At 33.2% G+C, this 20578-nt stretch overlaps 2 protein-coding genes across 2 annotated transcripts in view; one reads left to right on the top strand and one right to left on the bottom strand.

The window, feature by feature from the left end:
• LOC142336073 (uncharacterized) overlaps window positions 1-20578 on the top strand; it is a 482576-nt gene that overhangs the window by 66701 nt on the left and 395297 nt on the right. The gene's annotated exons all lie outside the window — the stretch shown is intronic.
• Window positions 1-20578, bottom strand: part of LOC142336947 (uncharacterized) — a 68172-nt gene that overhangs the window by 22142 nt on the left and 25452 nt on the right. The gene's annotated exons all lie outside the window — the stretch shown is intronic.

The raw sequence follows: 20578 nt of genomic DNA on the forward strand, positions 1-20578 counted from the left end.
CTGCCTTTCTCCGTTTTTGCCCCCAGCACGCACGTTTTTCACCCCCCCCCACACTTACGGAGCACGTGCCATTACGTAGTAAATCATTACGTAAAAATATGAAACGTGCGTCGGGGGGGGGGTTTCAAAAAATATGGAGCTATTAAACTGGGAGGGGGGAACACGGAAATCATCTGAATTAGGTTATCAAAAATACTTCTTTGCCTTGATTATTGGCAGAATAGATCACGTTTTTGTGCATTTTGCAATGTGCGATATATCGCGAATATCAGAACTTAGAGTTTAAGTTAAAATTTCGCTACACACTAATTTTCTTACTTGATGTTGCTGAGGTAAATTTATTTAATTGCTGTTAATTTGAACCGTATCGTTGTTTCAAATTTGTTCATACCACAAGTTTATCAATGTACATAAACCATAAATCTGAGCGATTAACTCGACCTTCCCACAATCAGTGATGGCCATAAACCAACTCAATGATCCTCCCTGTAGATATCAATGACACGTTCTCAGGTTAGGAGAACAATGTGCTCAGTGCAAAAAACTGCACTAATGCTTGCCGTATACTTAAGGTGTAAAGTAACCAATATCAGTTTATCTATATCTAGATGGTTCTGTAAACTTTCATGCCGATAGCAACTATAATTATCTGTGAATTTTTGTTCCTTTGGGCCATTTTGAATTCAGCTAAGAGAAGAAGCACGCTATCGAGACTTCCAGACACTAAAAACAGTGACCAATCCCGAGGAAGAGACGGTAAATATAAAATCTATCTCTGAGGCAAAATTAAGAATATTAGACGGCAACAACGCTGAACCAACGATGACTCTTACTGAAATTACAGAAAGCCTACAATTCAGAAGTCAAGAAATGGGTTTTGCAATTTCTTCAACAGGCAATAAACCAGTTATGGTGTAGGAAGAATTGGGATACAACTTCAAAAAAGTAACCGAGTAAGAAAATTAACCGGTAGTAAAGACAAAGGTTGTGTAATAAATGTGGAGGTAAATCACACAGTAGCAAGCGGTGTCCGGCTTCTAACAAGAAAGATAACATCTGTGAGAAGGTGGGGTACTTTGCGAAAATGTGCAAAAGTAAAACCCAGTGTAGGTCAGGCAAGTCCCTCCAGCACAACAACTTCTGCGAGGAGAGTAAGTTGTCTGGTCAAAAATCTTTCGAAATGGAGATGGGAATGTACAATATACAAAAAATGTGTTTAACATGATAGCGACATGGGAGTGCATTACAATTAAAGACCATAAAACATAAAAGCATGTTGATACCGGTGCTGATTGTACTGTGACATCATCTTTCATCTGGACTGAGCTTTGTAAACCTCAGTTAAATGTGAAAATCAGACCTCTTGAGGCCAATGATGGTCACCAACTGACGCTTCTGCGATCACTAACATGTGATGTTGAGTTGAATGGAAGTAAGTATGTGCAACAACAAGTTGCAGTTGTGCAATTCGACAAAGAGTTTGGACTGCTTGGGTGAGACATAATACCACAAGAAGGCATCATCAGAGTATTCTAAACAAGTTGAGAAAATCAAAATTTCAAGACGACCATCAAATATGAAACAACTAGAGTCTTTTGTCTGCATAGCGAAACTTTATGGACGAATGATACCAGATTTCGCTACAAAAATGTTACCTGTAAATAAAATTTGAAAAGACGACTTCAGATGGAAAATAGAATATCAGAACGTTTTCGAAAGCTTAAAAAAACCAAATATGTGCTAACCAACTACTTTAGTTTTACAGCTTGACGAAAGAAACATCCATGAAAATGGATCGGCGGGGTCATCCATGAAAAGCAATCGGCGGGGTCATCTCACAGTAGAAACATCCTGTAATCTACGCCTCAAGAAAGCTGTCAAAAGCGGAAAAAATTACTACAGTATGGAGCCAGAGCACGTGCAATTTGTGGTCACAAGACTGAAACAATTCCTGCTCAAAAGGAGAAGGTTCACCATACAGACAACCACAAACCTCTCAAATCTCTCTGTGCACCAGACGACAAAATTCCTAGTACTGCATCAGCAAGAATCAAGAGACGGGCCATAGCGTTGATGGGATTCCACTTCAAGCAGTAATATACACCCGGAGACTAGATTCCCCCACGCCGATGCTTTGAGCAGACCAGATTTTGATGACGACGACAATGACCGGGTCTGCTTTGCTCTCAACAGTATCTATTTTGTCCAATCCGACCTGGTGACCCAGTCAGACATTGCAACTGAACTGGGATCAAATTGACTCTTCCAAGATGTCATCGAGCGAATAAAAAGCGGAAACTGGAGACAGTGCTCAGAAGCAGAGAAAGTATTCGAACAACAGAAAGACACATTGACTATCCAACACGGAATCATCTTTCGAGGAGTTGTGCTTTTTATTCCACCCGAACTAAGACATGTGGTGATAGTCAAAGCGCATGAGACACACTCAGTGAAAAATGCAACCGAAACAACAGTCCGGATGATAGCATGGTGGCTCGGCATCAGTCAAGATGTTCTGATGTTCTTCGAAATTTTAATAAATGTAAGTAATGCCAAGAAAACAGGCCTAGCATGAGGGAAACAGTATCTCATTGGCCAGAAGCAGAAGTTTAGGAAAGACTCCATATAAACTGGTTTTACATTAAGGAGCAAAGTAATATCTTATAAGGACCAATGCCGTTTATTTTATAAGGACCGTTAAGGACCAAGGTAATAATTATCAGAGTAAAAGTACACACAGGATCGGGCTGGATAGAAGCTTTCCCAGCGGGAAATAGAATTCACAAACAGTGAAGGTGTATTTGAGTCAAGTCTTTGCAAGATTTGGGATAGCAAAAAAGTTATTATCAGACAATGGTCAACAGTTTTGTTGTTTCTGTCTGTTGCGACCAGCTGATCTTTTTTTGGAGCTGAAAGAGCGCTAATAAGAAAAATTGCAAAGAAAACCTAGTGTTCTATTTTTGTTCTAGAAATTGTCTTATGGCTCCCAATTTTTTTAATTTTTGATTTGTATTGCAATTTCTTAAAAACTATTTTAACTTTTTAATGTTAATCTCAAAAACAGTGATAATAGGCACAAAAAACTTTCTTTTACTTCTTGAATTGGACCCAGAATTTTAAAAATCAGACTGTGATTTTTCTTTTCGTTTATTCGAATTTTCCGATTGCTCATTTTTCAAGCCTATACAAAAGTGATCACTTTTTAACGTGAGTTGTCATTTCTTGTAACAGCGAAAATTGTGAACGTAATTAGTTTCGGAAATTAAAACCTTATCTTTCTGATAATTAAAGTTATAAAGGTATTTAGTTTTGGTAAATAAAACTATTCTTCTGATATAGACAAGACGGAAATTTTGTAATTTTTAATCTAACAAGGATGCTCGTTAATGTTCGTTTGCACATAATGTTTCGACCCAAGCTCATCTACCTTTTTTTTACTTAATTGTTATCCAAATGAAGAGATAACAAAAATAGATATTCGAGTTTAAGAAAATCGTGAGATTCAAGTCTAACTACTAACCTAACCTAACTACAAATTGAATAACATAATGCCATAACTCATTACAGCGCTCAAAATTTCACATGCAAAAAATCAATATCTAATTTTAAATACCTACTAACAACGTCAAAATGCAATCAGATAAAACCTTACCTGTACCAATTTAATTTTCCTAACTATACAGCGGATGGAAAGTTTCCCTAATGAGACCAGGTAACAATTCGAAAAAGAGAAGAAAAAATCAGGCAAAATTCAAAAATCAATCAACATTTTAAAACCAATAATTGCAAAAGTCTTAAAAATTTTTAGCTTATAATAAAACAATTCAGGATAAATGAAACCATTGGGACCTTTTTTTGGTTACACTAAGCCACAGGAACAGACTAAAGTTGCAGAAAAACTCAAAAATTACAAACAGTTTGCGATAAACACAAATAATTGAAGCCAATAAAATCAATAGCTATAACCTGAAAATTATGCATCTCTTATTCAATTTCAAATTATAATGATTCAGCTAAAAATATTTCGAAAGAATAAAGAAGTTCATTCTGGCCGCATTTGAAAAACATTGGGATCTGTTAGTAAGCGAATGTACTAAAAGGAGAAAAAGAAAGTCAAATACACCCCTCACAAAACACCCCTCACAAAACGCATATTGTCCGACAAACAAAACATCAGTTAAGACAAAATATCAGTAGGCATGTTAAATTTTGAAAAACAAAGAATTGAATGGGACCTCTCAATGATGAGAATAAATGACAAGTTGACGAATAAAACAACAAAAAAGAAGATAAGAGGCTTGAAAAACTTTGAAAATATATAATACCATAAACTTCAAGACTATTCGCTATAAACCGAACTGACTGGTTTGGATAAAATAACTCAATTAATCCACAATTAAAAGCTTATGAGATCGGTCATTATTTTACGGCTGCCTATAGAAATAAAAGCCAGCTAAATTGGTAATTTCAAAAAAAATTGAGCGAGAAAAGTGTCGCAGCCATTAAAAAGTGAACTTTTCAGTAAAAACTTTTCCATTTTCATTTAGTTTTTCAAGAGCAATGTGATTCTTCTCTTTTAACAGTAGGACTTCAAAAAAATAACAAATATGAACAGATACGTTAAAATCACGAAGTTTTTGGGGAAACCCGTAGTATCAACGCCATTAAATTCAATGGCATTCAACGGAAGCCAATAAAAACGCTCAATTATGCCACGATTAGACAACAAGGCAATTCGCTATTCATAGGTCATAAATAGAACATTACAACCAGCAATTGCAAACAACAGCAAATACAGGCAAAACCCAAAAAATCAGTAGAAAAATGCGACAAGAAATTGTCGAAGCCAATTCAACCATAAGCTTTTCTCTGAAAACTTTATCTATGATTATCTATGATCCATTGAACGTCATCTCTATGCCCATAGGAACTATCAATATTGCAATAAAATGATAAGATTTCAAAATGAAACAAAATAGGAAAAAAATCACAACCCCTTTTTTATAAAAAATTATGAAAACTCATGCATTGAAGTCATAAAACCAATAGTTAGAAGATAAAACCACTAACCAGAATAAATTTGGGTTCAGTAGAAATGAACGCGTCTTGTCTTTACTCCGATTGACTTACCGTTCAAGGAAAAAATCTTACGATTGTTTAATGTTCAAACAAGTAATTCGAAAAATTATTTTCTATTACTTTACAGCCATTGATTTTAATAGTTTTCAACGCATGTCAAAAAATACTCTCAGTTATGCCTCGATGGGAGGGCAAGAATGTTGAGAATTCATAGATTATCAGTAAGACGTCGCAATAAGTCTTATGGTTATGAAAACAACAACATATACAGGCAAAAACCAAAAATTCAGTAAAATTCGAGAAGAATTTGTCGGTGTCACTTAAACAATAATTTTTCTCTGAAAACTGCATCTGTGATCCACTAAACGCCTTCTCTAGGCCAATGGGCACTATCAATATAAGGGTATAATGTGAAAAGATTTGAAAAGGAACCAATAATACGAAAATATCAAAGAAGCAAAAAAAAGTAGAAATCTGGTGGCATTGAATTCACATAGCAATTAGGTAGAAGATAAAACCGCTAATTAGACAAATTTTGATTGAAATAGAAAACAAGGGGCTCCTGTCATTCTTGAGACTCACGCAAATTTCACGAAATTAAGTTTTAGACTGATTAATGTTCAAATAGCTTTTTTTCAAGTTATAGAAGTCAAAAAAAGATCAACATAAACTGAAGAGTTTGATAAATCATCGAATATGTAAAATATCATAAACCTTAAGACTATTAAAAATAAACTCACTGCTTTGGATAACATCATTTACTCTATCTTGAATTACAAGCACCTGAGACCGGTCACCAATTTACAGCTACCTAAATACCTAAAGAGTAAAAAAAAATGAAAGATTGCAAACTCAAAAAAAATTGAGCGAGAAAGGTGTCGAAGCTATTAGAAAATGAACTTTTAAATATATTTTTTTCTATTCTCAAATGATTTTAAACAGCAATAGGTTTTTAATTTTTTTAAACAATAGGACTTCAAAAATCAACAAATATGAACAAATACATCAAAACCACGAAATTTTTCAGAAAACCCGTAGCATCAACGACATTAAATTCAATAGCCTTCAGCGGAACCCAATAAACACGCTAACTTATGCCTCGATGAAACAACAGGGATGTTTGTTAATCGTAAGACGACAAGTCATGAGTAACACATTACAAAAAGTTATTGACTATGAAAACAACAACAAATACAGCCAAAATCCAAAAATTCAGTAGAAAAATGCGAGAAGAAATTGTCGAAGCTTTTTCAACCAAAAGCTTTTCTCTGAAAACTCATCTATGATTATCTATGATCCTTTGAACGTCTTCTCTAAACCAATAAGAACTATCAACTTCGCGATAAAATGATAAGATTTTAAAAGGAAACAAAATACGAAAAAAATCGCAACAATTTTTTTATAAAAAATTATGAAAACTCATGCATTGAAGACATAAAACCAATAGTTAGAAGATAAAATCACCAACCAGAATAATAATGGGTGCCGTTGAAATGAACGCGTCTTGTTCTTACTCCGATTGACTTACCGTTCAAGGAAAAAAACTTACGATTGGTTAATGTTCAAAAAAGTAATTCGAAGAATTATTTTCTATTACTTTACAGCCCTTGATTTTAACAGTTTTCAACGCATGCCAATACGCTCAGTTTTCAATACGCTCAGTTATGCCTCGATGGGAGGGCACGAATGTTTATCATTCATAGGTAATTGGTAAGACGTCGAAATAAGTCTTATGGCTATGAAAAGAACAACATATACAGGCAAAAAACAAAAATTCAGTGAAATTCGAAAAGAAATTGTCGGTGTCACTTACAGCATAAGTTTTTCTCTGAAAACTGCATCTATGATCCATTAAACGTCTTCTCGAGGCCATTGGGCGCTATCAATATTAGGATATAATGTGATTTATGAACAAATACGTCAAAACCACGAAATTTTTCAGACAACCCGTAGCATCAACGACATTATATTCAATAGCTTTCAGCAGAAGCCAATAAATATGCTAACTTATGCCTCGATGAGACAACAGGGATGTTTGTCAATTGTAAGACGACAAGTCATGAGTAATACATTAGAACAAGTTATTAACTATGAAAACAACAACAAATACAGCCAAAATCCAAAAATTCAGTAGAAAACTGCGATAAGAAAGTTTGGAAGTCATTCAAAACATAAGCTTGTCTCTGAAAGCTTGTCATTAAACGTCTGCTCTAGGACTTTGGACACTATCAATATTAGGTTATAATGTGAAAAGATTTGAAAGGAACCAGTAATACAAAAATATCAAAAAAGCAAAAAAAAAGACATCTGGTAGCAATGAAATCACTTAGCCATTAGGTAGAAAACAAAACCGCTAACTAGATAAATTTTGATCGAAACAGAAAAAAAGGAAAGAAGGGGCTCCTGTCATTCTCGAGACTCACGCAAAGCTCACGAAAAAATGTTTTAGATTGATTAATGTTCAAATAGCTTTTTCAAGTTATAGAAGACAATAAAAGAACAACAAAACTGAAGGGTTTGAAAAATCATCGAAAATGTAAAATATCATAAACCTTAAGACCGTTAAAATAAACTCACTGCTTTGAATAACATCATTTAATCAATCTTCAATTACAAGCACCTGATACCGGTCACCAATTTACAGCTACCTAAAGACCTAAAGAGTAAAAAAAAATGACAAATTGCAAACTAAAAAAAAAATTGAGCGAGAAAGGTGTCGAAGCTATTAGAAAATGAACTTTTAAATATATTTTTTTCTATTCTAGATTGATTTTAAATGGCAATAGGGTTTTAATTTTTTAAACAATGTGATTTCAAAAATCAACAAATATGAACAAATACATCAAAACCACGAAATTTTCCAGAAAACCGGTAGCATCAACGGCGTTAAATTCAATAGCTTTCAGCGGAAGCCAATAAATACGCTAAATTATCCCTCAATGAGACAACAAATCAACAGGGATGTTTGTCAATCGTAAGGCAACAAGTCATCAGTAACACATTAAAAAAAGTTATTGAATATGAAAACAACAACAAATACAGGCAAAATCCGAAAAATCAGTAGAAAACTGCGATAAGAAATTTTGGAAGTCATTCAAACCAGAAGCTTTTCTCTGAATACTTTATCTATGATCTATTGCACATCTTTTTTAGCCAATAAGAACTATCAATTCTAGGGTTAAGCAATAAGATTTTGAAGAAGTACCAAAATTACGAATAAAAACTCAAAAAAAAATTATGAAAGCTCGTGCCTTGAAGTCTTAAAACCAATAGTTAGAAGAATTAGTCTATAAATGGATAAATTTTCATTAAAAAAAGAAAAAAGACCTGTAATTGCAGAGACTGATTTGCAGTTCGCGAAAAAGAAAGTTTAATGTTGATTAATTTTCAAAGTCTTAACAGACAGTAATTTCAATGGCTTCCAATGGTGGAAGTCAATAAATACGCTCAGCCATGCCTCGAAGGGAGGACAGGGATGTTTGACATGCATAGGTTATCAATGAGACATCACAATTAATAAAATGACTATGATAACAACAACAACAACAAATAAAGGCAAAAACAAAAAAGTCAGTAGAAAAGCGAGAAAAAAGTGCCGGTGTCATTTAAAGCGTTAGTTTTTCTGCAAAAACTTCATCTATGGTCTTTCTAATTTCTTCTTTATGTCAAAGAGCACTATCAAAATTATGTCAAAATGTGATAAGATTTCCAAAGGAACCAATAAAACGAAAGTCTTCAAAACTTAATAAATTTTTGAAATCTTGTTGCATTGAAGTCATATAACCATTCGTTAGAAAATAAAACAGCTCAACAGACTAATTCTGGTTGCAGTAGGTAGAAAGGACGGGGTTCTTGTCGTTATCGAGATTGACTTAAAGATCACTAAAAAAAATTATGACTGGTTAACATTAGATTTTTTGAAAATTTGTTTTTAATGTCTTAACAGACATTAAATTCAATAGCTTTCAACAGAAGTCAGTAAATACGCTCAGATATGCCTTGACTGGAAGTCAAAAAAGTTTTTCATGCATAGGTTTTTCAAGCATCAAAAAGACATCACCAAAAATCTGACTATGAAAACAACAACAAACACAGGCAAAAACCAAAGCTCAGTGGTAAAATTTCATAAGAAAGTGTCCAGGCCATTTAAACCTAAGTCTTTCTCTGAAAATTTTATCTGCAAACCATTGGACATCTTCTGTGAGCCAATGGGAGCTATCAGTTTTGGTATAATGCGGTATGACTTCAAAAGAAACAATTAATACGAAAATATCAAAAAAATTTAAAATTTTTTGAAATCTTGTGCCATTGAAGTCCTATAACTAATAATTAGAAGACAAAACCGCTAACTAGCCTAAACGTAGTTGTAGAAGGATGGAAAGGAGTCCTGTCCTTACTGCGACTGATGTAGAGTTATAGAAAACAAGTTTACGATTGGCTAATGTTAAAAAATTATCGGATTTATTTTCAAAAATCTCAACAGCCATTAGCTGTCCACTCAAAGCACCAGATAGGTTCAATTAATGCTCATTAAGAAACCTATTGGACTTGTAGTCAACGAAACTAGGCCATAGGAACTCAAAATTTTTGCGAAACTTTAAAAAGAAAATCAAAATTTCATTTAAAATTTCGAAAACTCAGTCGAAGCCAAAAAAAACATGAGCGATTCCTTGAAAACAATTTTTTTGTTCATTGGGCTTCATTGGACTGTAAATGGGGGTTGCGATCAACGAAAAATTGTTTTGAAAAGTGACTGGTCTCTAGGTGATTTGAATAAACAAAAAAAACATAAACTTTTCTAAAAAAAGCTCTCAAATAGATTTCGAGTTTTTTTTTCATAGTACACTTCCCTATGAGACCAGAACTATTCTTTTTTAGCGCCTTTCGTTTATTAGGAACATAATACTGATTTTCTTTTTGGCCAGATTTTGATTTACTGTGTTAAAAGAAAAAATCTTAATTTGAAGAAAAATTACACTAATATAGAACAAAATCATGCCAAATATCCCGTAATCACACGAAAATCTCGATCCTCGATATCTCCTCGAAATATATAAAGTTCAAAAAAAATCTTTTTAAATTCAATTTCTACACTGGACGAGCTTTTTAATGATACCAATCACATTTCTATACGATGAATATATCAATGGGCCAAAATTGTCTGAACAAAAAAAACATTGCAGGACAAGTCCTGACGAACAACTCAAATAATGTTCCTTGAGTAGACAGAAAAATAGACTTAGAACGGACTTTAATGGATTGGTAAAACCATTTAGAGAAAAATACGATCCAAAAAATTGAAAAAACAGTAAAAATTGACGTGAAATTGCCGCATCTGAACAAAAAACCACTAGCGAGAAAGCAAACTTTTGATAAAAACACTGTTTTCTCACTCTACTTTTAATTTAGAGCAAAAAAATTTCACGCCTCAGAACCACTTGTTTTTTTGCTCCGCTTCCTGTTTCGGCGTGACCAAAATCACTACTCCAATTTGACTTCAAAAATCATGAAAATGTGTGAACAGATCTTAAAAAAAGACATCACTCCAATACAATTCAAAATCTTTGAATAATAAAAAAGAACGCGACCCAATAAAATTCAAAATCTTTGAATTGTAAAAAAGACAGCGCCTCAATACAATTCAAATTCTTTGAGTAGTAAAAAAAGACAGCGCCCCAATACAATTCAAATTCTTTGAATTGTAAAAAAACCTATTTGAATATATAGTTTCTTCCCCCAAAAGTGGGGTCTGAACAATAATTATGTAACAATTATAAAAATGATTTTGTACTGCTAAGCATGTGGTAGCTTAAACAATTGTTCGTGATTTTCAAAGTTCATCTTACTGTTGATCTGAATTTTCATAATGCATTTTTGACAATCTAATATGCTCCTCAATAGTCAACAATTGTTTAGCAGCATTTTCATCAATGATTATAATAATGTTCCCATTGAACTTGTTGGCAACACAAGCAACTCGTTGGTCTACTTTTTTTTACTATTCGGCCCCCTTTATGCCCCTGTAATATGTTGGCCATCAATTGACAAAACTCAGGAAGTTATGAAAAGTGATGCTTGAGTTTGGTAGAGAAAACTGCAGAAGCAAGCTACGTTTAACCGCAAATAAAAACTTCAAACGAAACGTTGTTAAATCAACTTCTTTACGTAACCAGCCCAATAGATTTTGCCTAACGTTTTTAGTGCAGAAAAACTAACCAAAACCATCAGAAAAGAGTATTGGGCATACTGTTGACTATTTTAGTTCTTGAAAAAAATTGGTGTTTATTTTTTCCATTTTTCATGTGTTTGGGTAATCTACTACAAGAAGACTGTTGGGCATTTTAAATCGAAAACAAATATTTCTTGTTATTCTACTTTCTGTATACTACAAAAATTTTTTTGTGGAGATCAAAGATAAAGCAAAAGTGTTTTTATCTTATAAATGTTTTAGCATTTTCCTCGAAGTTTACCTATATCAGGTTTTAGATGTTGGCAAAGATATTTCCTCCAATTGAAACAACTGATCTGTGCAACTGTATGTTTTTCAGTCCAAAATTGGAATTCAAGGTACTTTACAATAGATTCAAAGCTGCCGATTTCGAGTCTACTATTTCTTCCAAAAACAAAGAAATGTTGGTTGTAGAAGGTCATGAGCTTTATGTTAAAAGAATAAATAAGTTTACCACTGCCTGGAATTGTTCGAAATATTAAAGCTATAAGTGCAGAGTTTCCCCTTTTACACAAAATGACCAACTTATTCGCGTAAACGCTGAGCACAATCATAATGCTTCGATTGGAAAGCCGGCCACACGAAAAGTTATAAAAGAGATCAAAGCCCTGAGTGAAAACCTAACGCCCGCAGCGGCCGTAGCTTCCGTAATTTTACCAGTAACTGACGTTCTTTCCACCCAGTATGCGTTGCCGTCAAAACCAAATTTAGTACAAACCTTGCAGCGTTTGAGAAAGAATATACAAACAATGTCAATTCATGAACCATCGGACCGGCATTTTGATATGACCGGCATTCTGCCAGTCATCTGAACTCCAACAAGTCATCGCGTACATCATAACACAGAAAAGCTACCGTGACAATCAAAAACCGCAATGAAAACAATGGAGAGCAACTTCGACCACCCACAGTCCCCCCAAGGCTAGCACAGGTTTTTGTCAAGAAAAGCAAGACAAACAAACCACATGCTATCAAAAATCCTCGAGTTCAATGCAGAAAATTCATGATCGTCAGAAATAAACACTAACGGATATTTTTTAGGTTAACAAACTGTTTTCATCTGATAGATAACAAATCAGACGTACAAAAAGATTCAAACTTCTTCAACGGCAACTTATTCGATCTGTTTAAAACCAACACAATAGAAAAAGAAGATAACAATAATTAAAACAAGGCCGCCTCTGTCTGTCATTTACGGTGAACAAAAAGAGGTGACTAAAGTGATCAGTCAAAAACAGTGTCCTATAAATAAGTTTACCACTGCCTGGAATTGTTCGAAATATCAAAGCTATAAGTGCAGCGTTTCCCCTTTTACACAAAATGACCAACTTATTCGCGTAAACGCTGAGCACAATCGTAATGCTTCGATTGGAAAGCCGCCCACACGAAAAGTTATAAAAGAGATCAAAGCCCTGAGTGAAAACCTAACGCCCGCAGCGGCCGTAGCTTCCGTAATTTTACCAGTAGCTGAGGTTCTTTCCACCCAGTATGCGTTGCCGTCAAAACCAAATTTAGTTCAAACCTTGCAGCGTTTGAGAAAGAATATACAAACAATGTCAATTCATGAACCATCGGACCGGCATATTGATATACCCGATACGTTTCAAGAGTTTTCGCAGTATGACAGCGGAAAAGATGACCATGAGCGTATTTTAGTTTTTGGTGATCCGTATATGACATCGGTTCTCGAAGGCTCCAAGTTTTGGTTGAGCGTAGGAACTTTTCAATTATCGCCCAAAATTTTTCATCAAATATACACCCTTCATGAATAACCTAATGGAAATGAGCTTTGCAACGCATTTTGTTTTCAAGTTTCTCCCAGCTGTTACAATTGAAGTCTTTTCTTCTTGCTTGCAGTCAGTACCAGTTGACGCAAGCACACATTTCTTGTCAGAAGAAGTACCATTTTTGAAGAAATGGCGGGGAAAAATCATGAATAAAGGTTACAGACAATACCATGAAAGCAATTAAAATTATCACTACAAAATGCTTTTGCTTGGGTAATTTTTAGCTGTATTTTCGTTTTTGATGCATCGCTCTAAATTTTAACATTAAAAAACCGGAGTCAAAACTTCTTACAATATTTTTCAGTTTTTATGATAAAGGTTAGAATAGTTAAAGTTAACTCAATGATCCTCCCTGTAGATATCAATCACACGTTCTCAGGTTAGGAGAACAATGTGCTAAGTGCAAAAAACTGCACTAATACTTGCCGTATACAGCAAGGGGAAAAACTTGTTCATACTTAAGGTGTAAAGTAACCAATATCAGTTTATCTATATTTAGACGTTTCTATAAATTTTCATGCTTATAGCAACGGTAAGTATCCGTGAATTTTTGTATCTTTAGGCCATTTTGAATTCAATTATTGAAATAAAAAAATTCTTGTTACTTTTAGACAGATCGATTTTGTTACAAAGTTATGGAAACACTCGCGCAAAATCCTCTATCCACCAATGAGAAAAAACAACAACAGAAGAAACAAGCAAGGACGTAATAGAAAACCAAAAGAACTACAAAAGCTGACACATGTGATACAGAAACATCATAGCACAAATGGTACGTTAAAAGAATGATTTAAAAAAAGGCAGAGGGTGGCGAGTAGTTCAGAAAAGGGGATGAGGCTAGGCGGCAGGGAGGGAGGAGTCGGTAGATGGAGAGGTTTGCAGGGGAGGTGACAAAGAGGGTGTTTTTAGTGGGGGGGGGGGGGGGAGGGTGTTGTCATTGAAGGTGGTAAGGAGGCCTAGCATGTGAAAAATAACCTTTTAACGGACTTTTTACGTTGGACATTACCACAAGTTCACAACTACAATTCATTAGAATATGAAGTTGAGACGTTAAAGAAGTGTGTTTTTGAAATAAGGAAGTCAAAGTGAACAATGTGATCATGCAATAAGCTATTCAGCTTATTGCATTAGCTAGCACAAAAATTAGAACTACTTCCTGTGATCCAAAAGAAGTCTTCAATAGATAATAATGCTATAAGAAGTTGAATTTAACAGATCTGTTTTGTCCACTCTCAATTCATGTACCGTCCAACAAAATTGGCCATTAACTTGGAAAACTTTGGAATGCTGCATCTTAACAATTGTATTGGGCTGGAAACTGATAGTCATGCAGCAAACTGATAGGCTAAAACTCCAACACTGATGATAATTTCTCTCTCCAACACTGATAATAATTTCTTTTTAAGTTTTCCTGATAACGTGGTTTAAGAAAGTGCAAACGGCTATTAACGTTGTCACTCTGTCAAATTTAATAATGATGAATTGAAAAGATCAAACAACCAAATTTAAAAGTAAGTTTGATAAGAAGTTGGAACGCATATTTTAACAGTATAAATTCAATGTAGCACCATTGATAATTAAATTTAAAAATTACATTCAATCAAGATCTTTTTGACTTTGTTGCGAGAATTATAATATCCCGAAGTATGTAATAATATCCCAAAAGATTTAATAATATCCCCCATTATTCCGCATTAACATTTCCTATTATTCTCAAATTGATGTTCTAACAACTATATGGAATTTGTCAAGAAATAAGTATCCTGAAAAAATTTGCGGCACCACATTAGCGCTCTTGGGATGTACATATTGACTGTACAACTTCCAGTCATATCACAGCGAATAGAAAATTTCAAATCTCATATATTTTTTTTATTTTGAATTTTGGCAACAATTTTTTTAATCTTTTGGTTATGTAGAAGCTAGCAACACAGTGCATTGAAGATTTTCTTTCCTAAAACATTCAAATCTAAAAGTAAAAATTGCATTTTCTTGTGAGATTTCTGAACATCTTTAGGTGTGTTTGTCTTTGTATGAAATTAAGGCTAAAAATTTTTAGTGTCTCGCTGATTTTCCGTTTCGCTGTTTCCTCACGTAAAATTAGAGTTTAAGGAGCATTAAAATGATTTTTTTTTCAAATTTGAGCCTACAAATTTTTGTTTGGATTTAATTGGTCAAAGCAGATCTATACTGGCTGGCTACTTTGCTAATTTAGAGACTTGCAGTTGGAAGTTTTTCTAAGATAAAAACAAGCGAATTTTTCTATTTTTGTGGTCTTATACATCTTATACAATCTTGAGAAATCGAAATGAAAATTTTTCCATTTGCTCGTGCTCTGATTTGAATTGGCTCTTTTGGTGGCGCGGCCTCGAACACCAAAGAATATAGTTCCTATGCGGAAGAATTTTCTATCGAAATTATGCTTCTGATTGGTCACGAAAAGATTTTTGTTGGCTTCAATATGGAATCCCCTATTTAAAGTTTTCAAAAAGAAACACTTGGCCGTTGAAATTTTAAAACTAAAAAAATCAATGGGTTGAGTTCATTACACGATTAGATGTAATTTTAGAAGTTCTTTAAAAAAAATTGTAAAAGAGCGCTAATAAGTAAAATTGCAGAGATTTTAGAGTTATCCTAGTGTTATGTTTGTTCCAAAAATTGCCTTCTTGCTCCATAATTTATTAATTTTTGAATTGTATTGCAATTATTTTTAACTATTTTAACTTTTTTACTGTTAAGCTCACCAAGTTATTGAAGCCATTAAAATTAACAGCTATTATCGAAAAATTATGTATCCTTTATTCAACTTCAATCTATACTGACTCTTTTAACATTATTTTGAAAAAGTAAATACGTTCATTTTGGCTGCTTTTGAAAATCATTTTTGATCTGTTATTAAGCGAATGTACTAAAAGAAGAAAAAGAAACTCAATTACACCCCTCACAAAACAATTATGGAAACGCATATTGTCCGACAAACCAAACATCAGTTACTGCATAATATCAGAAGACGTGTTAAATTTTGAAATACAAGGAATTGAATAGGACCTCTCAATTATGAGAATAAGTTGCAAATTGACGAAAAGATTAACAAAAACGAAGAAAAGTAGTTTGAGAAACCTTTGAAAATATATAATACCATAAACTTTCAGACTATTCGCTATAAACTGACTGCTCTGGACAAAATTCCTTATTTAATTCTCAATTAAAAGCTTATGAGAGTGGTCAACCTTTTACGGCAGCCTAAAATAATCAAAATTTAGCAAATATAGCAATTTCAAAAAAAAAAAATTGAGCGAGAAAAGTGTCGAAGCTATTAAAAAGTAAACATTTCAGTAAACTTTTCTAGTTTCATTTAATTTTTCAACAGCAATGTAATTCTTCTCTTTTAACAATATGACCTCAAAGAATTAACTAATATAAACAAATACATTTAAATCACAAATTTTTCAAGAAAACCAGTAGTATCAACGCCGTTAAATTCAAGAACTTTCAAGGGAAGCCAATAAAAACGCTTAATTATGCCACGATGAGACGACAAGGAAATTCGTCATTCATTGGCCTCAAATAGAACATTACAAACAATCATTGACTGTTCAAACAACATCAAATACAGGCAAACCCAAAAAATCAGTAGAAAAGTGCGAGAAGAAAGTGTCGAAGCCATTTCAACCATAAGCTTTTCTCTGAAAACTTTATCTATGTTTCATAGATAAAGTTTTCAGAGAAAAACTTATGATTGCAATGGCTTTAAAAATGACGAAAAAGTGTTTGCATAGTCGTCGACTATGCAAACAACTACTAAATGAATAACATAATGCCATGCCTCATTGCAGCGCTCACAAGCAAAAAATTTCATATGTAAAAACTCAATATCTAATTTTAAAAGCACCTAGTCAAAACGCAATCAGATAAAACCTTACATAAAACAAATTAATTTTCCTAAACATACAGCGGATGGAAAGTTTCCTCAATGAGACCAGGTAACACTTCAAAAAAGAGAAGAAAGAATGAGGCGAAGTTCGAAAATCAATCATCATTTCGAAACCAAATAATTTCCAAAGTCTTGAAAAATATTAGCTTATAACAAAATAATTCAGGATAAAATTACTAAAAAAATTGTCATGAAACCAATGGGACCTGCCTTTGGTGAAACTATGCCATAGAAACAGACTAAAGATGCAGAAAAACTCAAAACCTGACAAACAAATTGCGAAAACACAAGTTATTGAAGCCATTAAAATTAATAGCTATTATCTGAAAATTATGTATCCTTTATTCAACTTCAATCTATACTGACTCATTTAACATTATTTTGAATGAGTAAATAAGTTCATTTTGGCTGCTTTTGAAAATCTTTTTTGATCTGTTATTAAGCGAATGTACTAAAAGAAGAAAAAGAAACTCAAATACACCCCTCACAAAACAATTATGGAAACGCATATTGTCCGACAAACCAAACATCAGTCACGGCATAATATCAGAAGACGTGTTAAATTTTGAAATACAAGGAATTGAATAGGACCTCTCAATTATGAGAATAAGTTGCAAGTTGACGAAAAGATTAACAAAAACGAACAAAAGTAGTTTGAGAAGCCTTTGAAAATATATAATACCATAAACTTTCAGACTATTCGCTATAAACTGACTGCTCTGGACAAAATTCCTTATTTAATTCTCAATTAAAAGCTTATGAGAGTGGTCAACCTTTTACGGCAGCCTAAAATAATCAAAATTTAGCAAATATAGCAATTTCAAAAAAAAAAATTGAGCGAGAAAAGTGTCGAAGCTATTAAAAAGTAAACATTTCAGTAAACTTTTCTAGCTTCATTTAATTTTTCAACAGCAATGTAATTCTTCTCTTTTAACAATATGACCTCAAAGAATTAACTAATATAAACAAATACATTAAAATCACGAATTTTTCGAGAAAACCAGTAGTATCAACGCCGTTAAATTCAAGAGCTTTCAAGGGAAGCCAATAAAAACGCTTAATTATGCCACGATGAGACGACAAGGAAATTCGTCATTCATTGGTCTCAAATAGAACATTACAAACAATCATTGACTGTTCAAACAACATCAAATACAGGCAAACCCAAAAAATCAGTAGAAAAGTGCGAGAAGAAAGTGTCGAAGCCATTTCAACCATAAGCTTTTCTCTGAAAACTTTATCTATGTTTCATAGATAAAGTTTTCAGAGAAAAACTTATGATTGCAATGGCTTTAAAAATGACGAAAAAGTGTTTGCATAGTCGTCGACTATGCAAACAACTACTAACTGAATAACATAATGCCATGCCTCATTGCAGCGCTCACAAGCAAAAAATTTCATATGCAAAAACTCAATATCTAATTTTAAAAGCACCTAGTCAAAACGCAATCAGATAAAACCTTACATAAAACAAATTAATTTTCCTAAACATACAGCGGATGGAAAGTTTCCTCAATGAGACCAGGTAACACTTCAAAAAAGGGAAGAAAAAATGAGGCGAAGTTCGAAAATCAATCATCATTTCGAAACCAAATAATTTCCAAAGTCTTGAAAAATATTAGCTTATAACAAAATAATTCAGGATAAAATTACTAAAAAAATTGTCATGAAACCAATGGGACCTGTCTTTGGTGACACTACGCCATAGAAACAGACTAAAGATGCAGAAAAACTCAAAACCTGACAAACAAATTGCGAAAACACAAGTTATTGAAGCCATTAAAACTAATAGCTATTATCTGAAAATTATGTATCCTTTATTCAACTTCAATCTATACTGACTCATTTAACATTATTTTGAATGAGTAAATAAGTTCATTTTGGCTGCAATTGAAAATCTTTTTTGATCTGTTATTAAGCGAATGTACTAAAAGAAGAAAAAGAAACTCAAATACAACCCTCACAAAACAATTATGGAAACGCATATTGTCCGACAAACCAAACATCAGTCACGGCATAATATCAGAAGACGTGTTAAATTTTGAAATACAAGGAATTGAATAGGACCTCTCAATTATGAGAATAAGTTGCAAGTTGACGAAAAGATTAACAAAAACGAAGAAAAGTAGTTTGAGAAACCTTTGAAAATATATAATACCATAAACTTTCAGATAATTCGCTATAAACTGACTGCTTTGGACAAAATTGCTTATTTAATTCTCAATTAAAAGCTTATGAGAGTGGTCAGCCTTTTACGGCAGCCTAAACTAATCAAAATTTAGCAAATATAGCAATTTCAAAAAAAAATTGAGCGAGAAAAGTGTCGAAGCTATTAAAAAGTAAAAGTTTCAGTAAACTTTTCTAGTTTCATTTTTTTTCAACAGCAATGTAATTCTTCTCTTTTGACAATATGACCTCAAAGAATTAACAAATATAAACAGATACATTAAAATCACGAATTTTTCGAGAAAACCCGTAGTATCAACGCCATTAATTTCAAGAGCTTTCAAGGGAAGCCAATTAAAACTCTTAATTATACCACGATGAGACGACAAGGAAATTTGTCATTCATTGGTCTCAAATAGAACATTACAAACAATCATTGACTATTCAAACAATATCAAATACTGGCAAACCCAAAAAATCAGTAGAAAATTGCGAGAAGAAAGTGTCGAAGCCATTTCAACCATAAGCTTTTCTCTGAAAACTTTATCTATGTTTCATAGATAAAATTTTCAGAGAAAAACTTATGATTGAAATGGCTTTAAAGTTGACGAAAATGTGTTTGCATAGTCTTCGACTATGCAAACAACTACTAACTGAATAACATAATGCCATGCCTCATTGCAGCGCTCTCAAGCAAAAAATTTCATATGCAAAAGTTTAATATCTAATTTTAAAAGCACCTAGTCAAAACGCAATCAGATAAAAGCTTACATTAAGCAAATTAATTTTCCTAAATATACAGCGGATGGAAAGTTTCCTCAATGAGACCAGGTAACACTTCGAAAAAGAGAAGAAAAAATGAGGCGAAATTCGAAAATCAATCATCATTTCAAAACCAAATAATTTCCAAAGTCTTGAAAAATATTAGCTTAGAACAAAATAATTCAGGATAAAAATACTAAAAAATCGTCATGAAACCAATGGGACCTGTCTTTGGTTACACTACGCCATAGAAACAGACTAAAGATGCTGTAAAACTCAAAAACTGACAAACAAATTGCGAAAACACAAGTTATTGAAGCCATTAAAATTAATAGCTATTATCTGAAAATTATGTATCCTTTATTCAACTTCAATCTATACTGACTCATTTAACATTATTTTGAAAGAGTAAATAAGTTCCTTTTGGCTGCTTTTGAAAATCATTTTTGATCTGTTTTTAAGCGAATGTACTAAAAGAAGAAAAAGAAACTCAAATACACCCCTCAGAAAACAATTATGGAAACGCATATTGTCCGACAGACCAAACATCAGTTACGGCATAATATCAGAAGACGTGTTAAATTTTGAAATACAAGGAATTGAATAGGACCTCTCAATTAT

This window comes from Convolutriloba macropyga, chromosome 3 (genome assembly GCF_964194025.1).
Source record: "Convolutriloba macropyga chromosome 3, txConMacr16.3, whole genome shotgun sequence".
NCBI lineage: Eukaryota > Metazoa > Xenacoelomorpha > Acoela > Convolutidae > Convolutriloba > Convolutriloba macropyga.